General features: G+C 32.3%; 1 non-coding gene across 1 annotated transcript; it reads right to left on the bottom strand.

Moving 5' to 3' along the window:
• Positions 1 to 10397: 10397 nt before the first annotated feature.
• LOC121216637 (small nucleolar RNA R71) lies at positions 10398 to 10501 on the bottom strand. The gene has a single exon (XR_005912818.1). It is a non-coding gene; the product is annotated as a small nucleolar RNA R71 (small nucleolar RNA).
• Positions 10502 to 10914: the final 413 nt, after the last annotated feature.

Genomic DNA, 10914 nt, shown 5'->3' with positions numbered 1-10914 from the left:
ATTTTTACTTTTATTCATTTAATAATAATATAATTTATAGTTTTAACATTATTTAATTAACCCCCACTATCTCTAAAAATGGCATATTTGTCTATTTAAACCTTGGTTTAATTACTATTTTAGCCCTTTTACCATTAAAAATCTATAGCGATTAACTTTTGTAACTTTTACAGTTTAGTCATTGCACCTTAATTAGTCATTAATTTGGCAAAATTACCTATCCAAAATTTAATTCACCTATAAAATAACTCCATAAATATTTAATAAAAATATCTACTAGCTTGGTGTACAAAAATGAGGTCCCGATATCTCTTTTTTGATACCATTGACTTTAGGGTCGTAAAACTTGTACTTTAATTAACTATCCACCCACTAAAATTATTGTACTAAAAAGCTATTTAACATTATAATAAGCTCGTAAATAGTAATTAAAAATATTTACATGTTCGATTTCAAAAGATGGGGTTTTAAAGCCATCATTTCCGATACCACTGGAAAATGGGTTGTTACAACTCTCCCCCTTTAGGAAATTTTGTTACACCCTCCACCCGACCCGATCAATCGAATCCAAGTTTTGGGTATTACTTCCTAAAATAGACATAACCTAGACTCTTTTGTTCTCCTATATACTGGACGAGCAATGACTTAATAAAATGTTCTCCTTTCGTTTACTGAATTACCTCGTGTATTCTTATTACGAATGTCTCCTTGTACAATGTAAAATCACGTTTACAATTTGAATAATACAACTATTGTTTTCACCTTATTTTTTTCACTATACAGAGTATTACATCTTATGCGCAGACTTAAACTTCGCCATAATCCTTATTGTATAAACTCGTGTGTTATCATTACTTCTAGCTAGTTATATAACTCTCTTACTTTTTCCTTTGGCGTGGACCTTACTCCCCCACAATCTTTCTCTTCTCGTCTAGTTAACTAGATATTTTCCTTTATTCTAGTGGATGTTTGACACGTGTATTAATCCATGTGATCACCAGTTAGATGCACCACCACTGGCGTACGAAAACACATGTGAGACTTACCCTTAGGTCTCAGATCATCCCTTATCCTTGGTCATTTCATCAGAGCGTATCTGATGGCATAATAATTCACGCTTTGGCACATCACGCCTTCTTGGCGATGACTCCATTTTTTGAGTCTCCTCAATGCTTCGCTAGGCATTCTCTTCTATATCAGTTATGCATCTACGTTTACACTAAGAGCTTTATTGGGGCAGATAACATCTTATTACTTAGGGTTCACCCATACGCCCAATGTTACCCTGCCTTTAACTTGCCTAGATGAGCTTTCCTATTTTTCCTTGGTTCTACTCTAATGAGGAGAAAGATAAGATATCTTTATTTTCTTGCATGTTTTGAATTTTCCCTTGACTTTATTGGGACTCAACAAATTTCACATCAGTCAATTGGTGGTCTTATCCAAATATTCCCAATTCCAAGAATATTAACCAAGTACTTCCTTTTGGTTCTTAACTAGTTTAGTTCATATTTAGTTATTTTTAACCATCATTTCCTTATATCTTAACTAGCTCAAGGCCATCATTGAAAGTGTTATTCATTACTGGCATATTCTTCTTTTCACAATTTTCATTTACCTATAAGAGACTCTACCCATCCTATGCACTCCAATAGAGGCTTCTAGGGGAAAATATTTCCTTATTACACATAACTCTTAATCGCTATGTGCTACTCTAGTGTTTGCCAACATTAAGGCGTCACAAGCGTACTCAAAATGATTCTTATTTTTATACTAGCTTAAAAACTATTCACTTCTAACACATCTTATCCAACCCATTCTCTGAATAGTATTCGGATACTAAGATTCCATCGGGCGGGATGTTACAAATTTCGTCTTTAAAATTTTTACCTTTTAAAAGATTAAGGTACTATCTTTTCATGGTTTTTTCGATTCCAAGCCTCTTAGATATCATGTCATTATCAAAAAATTGTTACTAATGACACCCATTTATTTCGTAGCTCTTTAACTTCTCAAGCCAAAAATTCTAACAGGTTCCTTACTGTATGTCAAATCAAGCTATAACCTCATCTTATGAAGAAATTTCATGTGAGAAGGATCAAATTTACACTGTTGAACATTGACACATGGAAAACATTGTGAATATTCTATTTCAAGTTCTAGCGGCAGTAATAATAAACATCCAACAAGTTCATTTCTTTTGAGGTTCTTATACTACCCACTAAGTCTTGGACTGAGTTTCCTTTTTCTATCAAATTGCAAAAATTTCTTCCAAGGTAAGACTTTTAGGGACACTTATTACCCGACTGAAACCCGATATCTTTTATTTCAAATCAATACATAATTTATATCAATCTGAGGCAGCTTTCAAATAATCTCATATAACGTGAACCTTCTCTCCTGTCACATGGATCAAACATGATCTTAACAGTTTTCTCTGACTCAACTCTAACCAACACAAAAGGGTTCTTTAATTACAACCGTAAAAAAGCTTTATATGACACGATTTAATACTCAATTGATAGTTGTTATGATACAAAAATTTTGTTAACTTCTCAAGTGAGTACTCGACTCAAACAGGAAAAAAGTGTGTTCACTTGGTCAAATTGTCAACTATAACTCAAATTGCATCTTTTCTTTTCAGTGACTGTGGTAAATTCGATATGAAATCCTTAGTAACGTGTTCCCACTTCATTCCTAAATTATCACATTTTGTAAACTGCTTGACGAAACCCGATGCTCAACTTTAGCTTGTCGACGTATCAGACATCTTGTCACATATTCTGAAATCTCTCTTTTTATACCTTACAACTAGTACAACTATTTTATAAAACTATACAATTTAATATTGCTATGCTGAAATGAATAGGTACAGATATGAGTAACATGTAAATTATCATGCTTTAGGTCTGAATCTTTCAGTATAAATAAATAGTTTCAAAAACATAGATTTCCATTCTCAACAAAATTAAACTCTGAAGTCTGATCATTTTAACTAATCATTGTTTAGCTGTAACACTAGTTCATCTTTCTGAAAATCTTAAATCCTCTTTCCATATTGCATCAGTACTTCACTCCAACCATTGAGTGAAACATTACAGGAAACAAAAAATTCTTTCTCAAATTCAGATTGAGTCAACACTAGAGCCTCTATTACTATAGCTTTCAATTGATCGAAACTCTGTTGACTAAATTTTGTCCTGAAAAAATTAACATTTTTCTGTAGTATCTCCGTTAATGGTAATGCAATCATTGCAAAGTCTTTAACAAACTGTGTGTAATACCTAACTAATCTCAGAAAACTATGCACTTCTACACATTTTTTAGAAATTTCCAAATAAGATCTGATGATATTTTGTTCAGATCAATAAGAATACCTTTATTTGATATCACATGTTCCAAACATCTTACTTCTAGGAGTCAAAATTCACATTTGATGAATTTTCCATACAATTTCTTTTCTCATAAAGTCTCCAGTACAGACCCCATATGTTCATCATGTTTGTTTATATTCCTCGAGTAAATCAATATGTTATCAGTATGGAGCAACAAATATTTGATATTTACAGTAGCTTCATTCAAATTTTTGTAACCAATATGAAATCTCAAGGTTTCATCTTTCTTTTTCACAATTAGGACCGAAGCATGCCAAGGTGGCACACTCAATTGAATGAACTCTTGGTTTAATAACTCATGAAACTAAGTCTTCGATTCTTTCAATGTTGTCGGAGCTATTCTAAATGGTGTAATAGATATTGGATTAGTTTCTAGTGCTAATTTAATAAAAAAATTCAACTTTTCTTTTAGGCGACAATTTTGACAAATCTTTTGAGAACAGATTAAATAATCTATTAACCATCAAACTTATTTTATCTTAATTTTTTGTATTTTGGTATCTAAAATGCAAGATCTTCTCTAACAATCTTTTGAGAAGATAACGCTATCATAATATTGATGGAACATTCAAATTTATCAACACTAACATTAATCGATTCACTCTTCTGACATCAAAGTACAATTCATTTTCTGTTTACAGTTTCTACCATAGCATACAAAGTCAATCAATCCATATCGAGAATAATATCAAATTTATCAGTGGAAATAACATTAGATTAGCAGAGAATTTACGGTTTCATATTTTCAATATACTCTTTTTGCGAGATACTTAAATGATGTGCAAGTGTACACAGTCATCAACAGGTAACAAATTAGTAAGTAAAAAGTATCTCTCCATAGGGACCGTATAGGCAAATATTGTGAAAATAAAAACTTAGCAAATTGGTGATGGTAATAAATTGGAGTAGATTGAAATAGCTAATTAACTTAACTAAAATTATCTAAGTATGCAAAGGCTAATTGAAATGTAAACAGAGAATATTAAGCAATAATTCACAAGTTTTAATTACTTTGACATAAAAGAGTTAGATTAATTATCTTCTTTAACTTAGAATTACTTAAATAATGATGTTACAGAAGAATTTCATGGCAACTCAGGCTATTTATTAATCTATGAAGTCACACTTATTCAATTATTAAGTTTTTCAAGCATATTTCTATGTTCAAGCAACTTAGTAATTTTCATAAACAAACATTAGATTATGTGAGGTAATAGTAATATTTCTATACTAAAACAGTTTCATCACATTAATCTTAAGGTTATGCAAGGTAATAAACTTCTTTCGTTATTATTACTAATTTGACCTAATTTTATCATAAAAAGATCAAACATGCACCATTAAGATATTGTGTCAATTAATTACAATCTGGTTCTAATTTAATGCTTAATTTAATTGCATCCCTACATTTATAATGCACGATTCACATGTTCATGGTTTTATCTGAATAAATAAGCAACCAAGGCACATAAAATCATTAACATAATTTTAAACAATCAATTTAACATAAAAAAATTAAGTCATTTTAATTAAATTAAAAGGAGAAAAATATTTAGCAATCATGTTCATCAATTCAGAACAAAATAAAAAGTTGAAAGGGAAACAAACTAGAAGACAAATCTGGTGTTTCTTTTCCTCCTTCCTTCTGATTTTCTCCTTCGTACAACTGTATTCAAGATGTTAAATTTTGCTACTCAAAGAACTTCTGAAATCTTTATCTCAAATACTTGTGTTGCTCTCTCAAATGGGAAGTGAAGAAATGAAGAATGGGAGAAAAGATGGTGAGTAAAGGGTCAGTGAAATGAGTGACTAGATGTGGATATACTTGAAAAGGTTGGCTATTTTTAGTAAATAATAGCCTTGAAAATCTCTCTTCACATGGTTAACCCTTTCTTTAAGGAAAGTGGTAGACGACTTTGCTATTTTTTCTTTATTCATGGAAGAAAAAATTGAAAAGATGAGGGGAGTTAGATGGTCACATGTGGGAAATTTGTGGATGATTTTCAATATTTTACCATGTCTTGAGTGTCTAATTTGGACATCTCTATGGTTGGTTGGGCCTTCTCCTCCTTAGTTTAGAAGTTCTGAAGATAATTCTATATTTTAGAGTTATCACACATTTTACATATCTAAATAGTGAAACATACTGACTTATCAGGTTTGTTACTTTAACGTCATATTCAATCAACACTATTGATAATTTCTTTCGGTTACGAATGCAGTGTAACTGTAAGGATGCAATGATTCAAAGTTAATCAATTAGTATATAGAAATATCAAATTAAAGAAAATGTACCAGTATTAACATTAGGAGTAGGGGTTTCCTCATGAGTTTGAATAGCTAGTAGGGTCCCTAGCTTCAAACCTGGCAACCATATATTTAGTCTCAACTCGGTTGTTTCCTGCGTTACCACTATTTCTTGGTCGTCTACTATTCTAATAAGTGACTATATATTTCACACTCTATTATTTATTTCAATCCACCCAATTCCATCAAACTCATTTCCAAAGTTCCTTGGAACCACACAAAATACAAGCCCCACTTTTTAGTCGGCACTCACCTCAATAAGTTTTCCCACAATGAATAAAAACTAATCTATTCATTTTACGAACACTACCTACGTTGGTTGTTGGTATATTATTGGATCTTAAGTTACTCAATTTTGGCTTGTCTTTTCCCGAATACCCTGACGAAGAAGTAAAATAACTATGAACATCTCTTGACTTCTTTAATGAAATAGTAAAAAATGATCTAGTCAGACTCTGTCTACTGAAGTCTCAAAGTTTCAACTTAGCCTATTTCTTTTCATTGCATATGACTTCCATTTTCTGTGCCTTTTCAAATAAGTTTACAAACTATTTCAATTCTAGAGCTCTCACCAACATCTATATGTCTTCGTTCAGACCCCATTCGAAATAAGGAAACATTTCATCTTCTATCAGTACAATCTCTCTAGAATATTTATTGAGTCTGATAAATTCTCGTTCATACTCTGCTACAAACATATTTCCCTATTTCAACTCTAGTATCTTTTTCTCTTTTCTAGGTATAGTCTGCTGATATATCTATTTTTGAACTCTAATTGAAAGAAATTCCATTTTACTCGATCTTTAGGAACAATTTCTGTCAGAGTTGTCCACCATTGATAAGTTTCATCTTTCAAAACTGACATGGTGAATTTTACATTATCTTGAGATGAACATACCATTTCATCAAAACTTGTTGAGTATTCTCCAGTCAGTATTCATCTCTAATTGTATTATCATCAGTTTTACCCCTAAATTATTCAGCTCTACATTTTTTAATCTTATCAATTGGTGGTTTGTGAATAATTACTAGATTTTGAGGACAATGGGGTGTCGTGGAAGGCACAGTTAGAGGTGGAGGTTATATAGCCACATGATTAACTCGCATATACTTTAAGAACCATTGATTTATCTTTTAAAAAAATATCTCACATTTCAGTATCTGGCCCTTACAGAATGAGCGTACTATGACTAGCTACATGATCGAAAGTAGAATCATTATCATTTACCTCATATAATACGACACGATTAGACAAGGCTAACATGGTATATCTATTCGAAAATAGAGTCATATCGGATCATATGACATCACACTATCACAAGTTATCGTGGCATGTGTTTTCTAAACTCAATAAATGCTACGTTCAGTCTTAGAATTGACTAATTCGTAGCTCTAATACCACTAAATGTAACACCCCTTCCCATCCCCATCGCCGGGATCGAGTTATGGAATGTTACGTATAAAATGGAACAGTTATAAATAATTAACAATCAAAATTCATAACTTTAATCACTTCAATCATTTAATACAATTTAAAACTTTTCTCGAGTTTTATACAAACTTATGTGAGCTATAAATGTCACACCCTAATTTGGTGAGCTGGTATTATTGGAGAGACTACTCTGACAAAGATCACCTGAGTCGTAAGACTTAGATAGGATAAGGTTGGTAACTTCATGGCGAAGTAGTTCATAGAACTTTGCTGATACTACGGAGTTTCACTTCGCGGATTTGCGAGTTCTTTGTTGTGGCGAGAACCTTATTGGTAGACTTTCCCACTAGTAAGTCCACCACCCATGTTTTTGTGTCACTGATAATGTTAGTGTAGTAGCTAGCGGGATACATTTTAGTCATCTAACATCCTAGTGGAGGTAACGTGTCAGTATCAGGACACTTAGAGAGCCTCATAGGATGTGTTTAATTAGTGGAAGCTTGTGAGAATGATTATTGAATAGAGTTAATCCTGAGTGAGGTTTGGATGTAATTTATCTATAAATAGCATAGCCTGGTAGTGGAGAGAGGACTTCTGTTTCATCTCCTCTACTAGTCTTTCTTATCATCGAAGAAAACCAGAAGAGATCTTCATTGTTAACAAAGGTGTTGTGAAGCTTACAAGAGCTTCTGTCTTAAGTTGTCTGCTGGTAACTCTTAAATCTTTCTTTAAGTTTTACCAGATAGAAAAAGCTGTTGTGAGAGAGGTTCAGTAAGACTTTCATTTTTGTTTATTGAATAGGAAGGAAAAATTCTATTCAAAAATTATTTGCATGTCTATAGATTCATGTTATATCATAAACTTTTAGTTGCTTTTTATGTTTCAAGAAGTCATTTTATTGTTTTAACCAAAGAAATAGAAGAAAGTCTCAGTGCCAAAGGGAAGGAACCCGTAGAGTAGAAAAAGCTCTAAGTAAAGAATTTTGGTGAGTTCCATCGTACCTTGAGTATGATATCTAAGTTATTCATTTAAACTTTATCACTATTTAGCCATGTAAGTGGCTTTGTCCTTTGGTTCTAATGTTTGTGTCAAAGGAGTCGATGCATGCAAGGGAACAAACTGTTGAAAAGACCCAGAAATTTAGTATATTCATCTGCCACAAATTGTTTTAGTAGGTTAAACCAATTTTCATGCTTGAGGAGCTCGTATAAAAGCAATTTAGTTATTTTTACTTAGTTTTTAATTTTAGTTCACAAATAATAAAAAGTGTGATTTGATCCATTTATACGACCTTAGGGGCCAAAATAGACCTAAAAGAAGGCTAACATATTTAGTGAGTTTGCAAGACATCAATCAGAGGCATAAAAACATGAGATTGGTCGTGATGTTGCAACACAGAGTGTCAATGTCGCAACATAGTGAGCGAAGCACTCAAAAGGAGAAAACTGCCTTCAGTGTCGTGATGAGGGGAATTAATGAGCCAAGGGCATTTTGGTCTGCACAAAAAATCTAGTGCAAAAATGTCAATCGAATTAGGTCAATAGACGACAGCCAACCCTAAGCCTTTAAATAGTACTTCTGAACACTTCATAGACAGTTTTGATTCAAGTTTTAGGTTACGACTTTTATTTAGTTTTGTTTTTAGTTTCTTTCTAGTTTATTTTGTACTTAGGTTTTCCTTATCATTGTAATTTTACTTTCGTTTCTATTTCGTCTTCAGAGAATCTGATTTGTGGAGACAATCAACTCTTTGTGGATTATCGTTCGAGCTAAATCAATATACCACGTTTCTTCCTAAACTCTTTACTTAATCTATTCTTTATGTTAATATTTGCAATTAAGTTTATGATATTTAGTAAATCCATGTGGAACTAATCCCTTCATGTCAGATTAAGGAGTGGACATGGGAGTAATTAACTTTTATGTAGGGTTTCTTAGCAGATCAGCTGCTTGGGATAGAAAGAACTTAAAACCCTAGGCTTGACAACCCTATGAAGTCATCTAGGTGAGAATAAACCCAAAATTGGTATTGCCTATCCATAAACACCTTACCCTAATCTAGTTTGGACTGTGAGGTCGAGAGATAAATAGTTCTTACCGACTCATTAGTTTAGTGGAAGATCGAGAGATCCTAATAGGTTAATAACTAGTTGATTGAATAGAATACGAAATAGGACTTAGTAATGACTGCCAAAACAAGTTAGTCTCCCATTCTTAAAAATGATAAAATCTACAAATTATTTTCCTATCTTTATTTTTATAAAAATATGATTTTTTTTATCATCCTAGGATTTATCATAATATAGTTTAATTAAATTACTAATTAGATATGTTAAAGTTGAAGTTAGAATTAGTTTAGTTTCGCCTCCCTTGGGTACGGTCCTCGGAGTACTCCAATAATTCATTACAAAATCTATATTATAACCTCACCCATATATTTGTGGGAACTACCTAACGATAATATTTGGTTGCAGGATTTACAATATAGACGTTAGTACATCCGGAGGTGGTCGAGTTGTTGATGTTGTTGCCGGGAAGGCAACACCACTAGACTAGTTTTAATTTTTACGTTTAATAAGATAGTTAGGAAAATTTTAAATTATATATACAATTTTAATTTTTGTTTTTATTTACTTTTATTTTTCTCTATTAACGTTTTTACTTTTCTTTGTGGTTTCAGTGCATAACTCGAAGTAGAGGCACACCTATAGAGCCAACTATTGGTGCAGAAAGAATTATTCGCCCAAATTGTCAACAACAACAACAATAGCAAATGAAAAATAACTCACCTGCTGTAGCTAACCCACCAGAATAATCCACTCTTTGACGAACCTAACTTACAAAATCTTCCACCACCTGAATTATCGATAGAACCACCAATGGCTTGAGAAGAGTGTATGCTGAGAGATTATGCACTGCCAAACCTTGACGCAGTACAAGGTGGCATCGTAAGGCTAGCCATAACAACAAACAATTTCGAGATAAAGCCAACAATGATCTAGATGATTCAAAATAACCTACAGTTTGGAGGAACTATGACGAATTACCCAAACCAACATTTAAAATGGTTTCTCCAACTTTATGATGTTTTTAAGTTTAACAGGGTCACCGATGACACTATTCGTCTTTGCCTATTCCCCTTCTCATTAATAGAAAACGCTTTCTCTTGGTTAGATTCACAGGCACCAATATATATCACAACATGGAATAAACTTGTAGAAAAGTTCTTATACAAGTTCTTTCCTATCAGCAAGATGATTCAAATAATGAGAGAGATTTCCATGTTTAAGCAATTAGAAAGGGAAAGCTTTCACAAAGCTTGGGAGAAATTCAAGTTGCTAGTACAAAGATGCCCTCACCATGGTCTACCTGACTAGTTACGGTTGCAGATGTTCTATAATAAGTTGGATGCACAATCAAGATAAGGACTAGATGGAGCTACAGAAAGGAGCTTAATATCTGAAAAGGTAGAGAATTGAATGATTTTGGTGTTACATTGTTAGAAATTAAGCTTAGTATATGAAAAGTACTAAATTTAAAGCTTAATTGTTTGTTTCATACATTAGGGACAAAATTGAATAAATTGAAAATTATTCATGAATTAAAGGTAGGAATTTTTAAAAAAGGGTCCCTAATGAGTTTTATGAAATCAAATTTTAATCCGAGGCTTTAAATTGGAAGTTATACTTGTCCCAATTTTAGGGGCTAAATTGAATAATTTGTAAAATTTGGTATTTGATTCTATTTCAATTGGAATATGATATTGGGATGTGTTTTATG

Source organism: Gossypium hirsutum, chromosome D04 (assembly GCF_007990345.1).
Source record: "Gossypium hirsutum isolate 1008001.06 chromosome D04, Gossypium_hirsutum_v2.1, whole genome shotgun sequence".
Classification (NCBI taxonomy): domain Eukaryota; kingdom Viridiplantae; phylum Streptophyta; class Magnoliopsida; order Malvales; family Malvaceae; genus Gossypium; species Gossypium hirsutum.
This window is presented reverse-complemented; position numbering and strand designations above follow the sequence as displayed.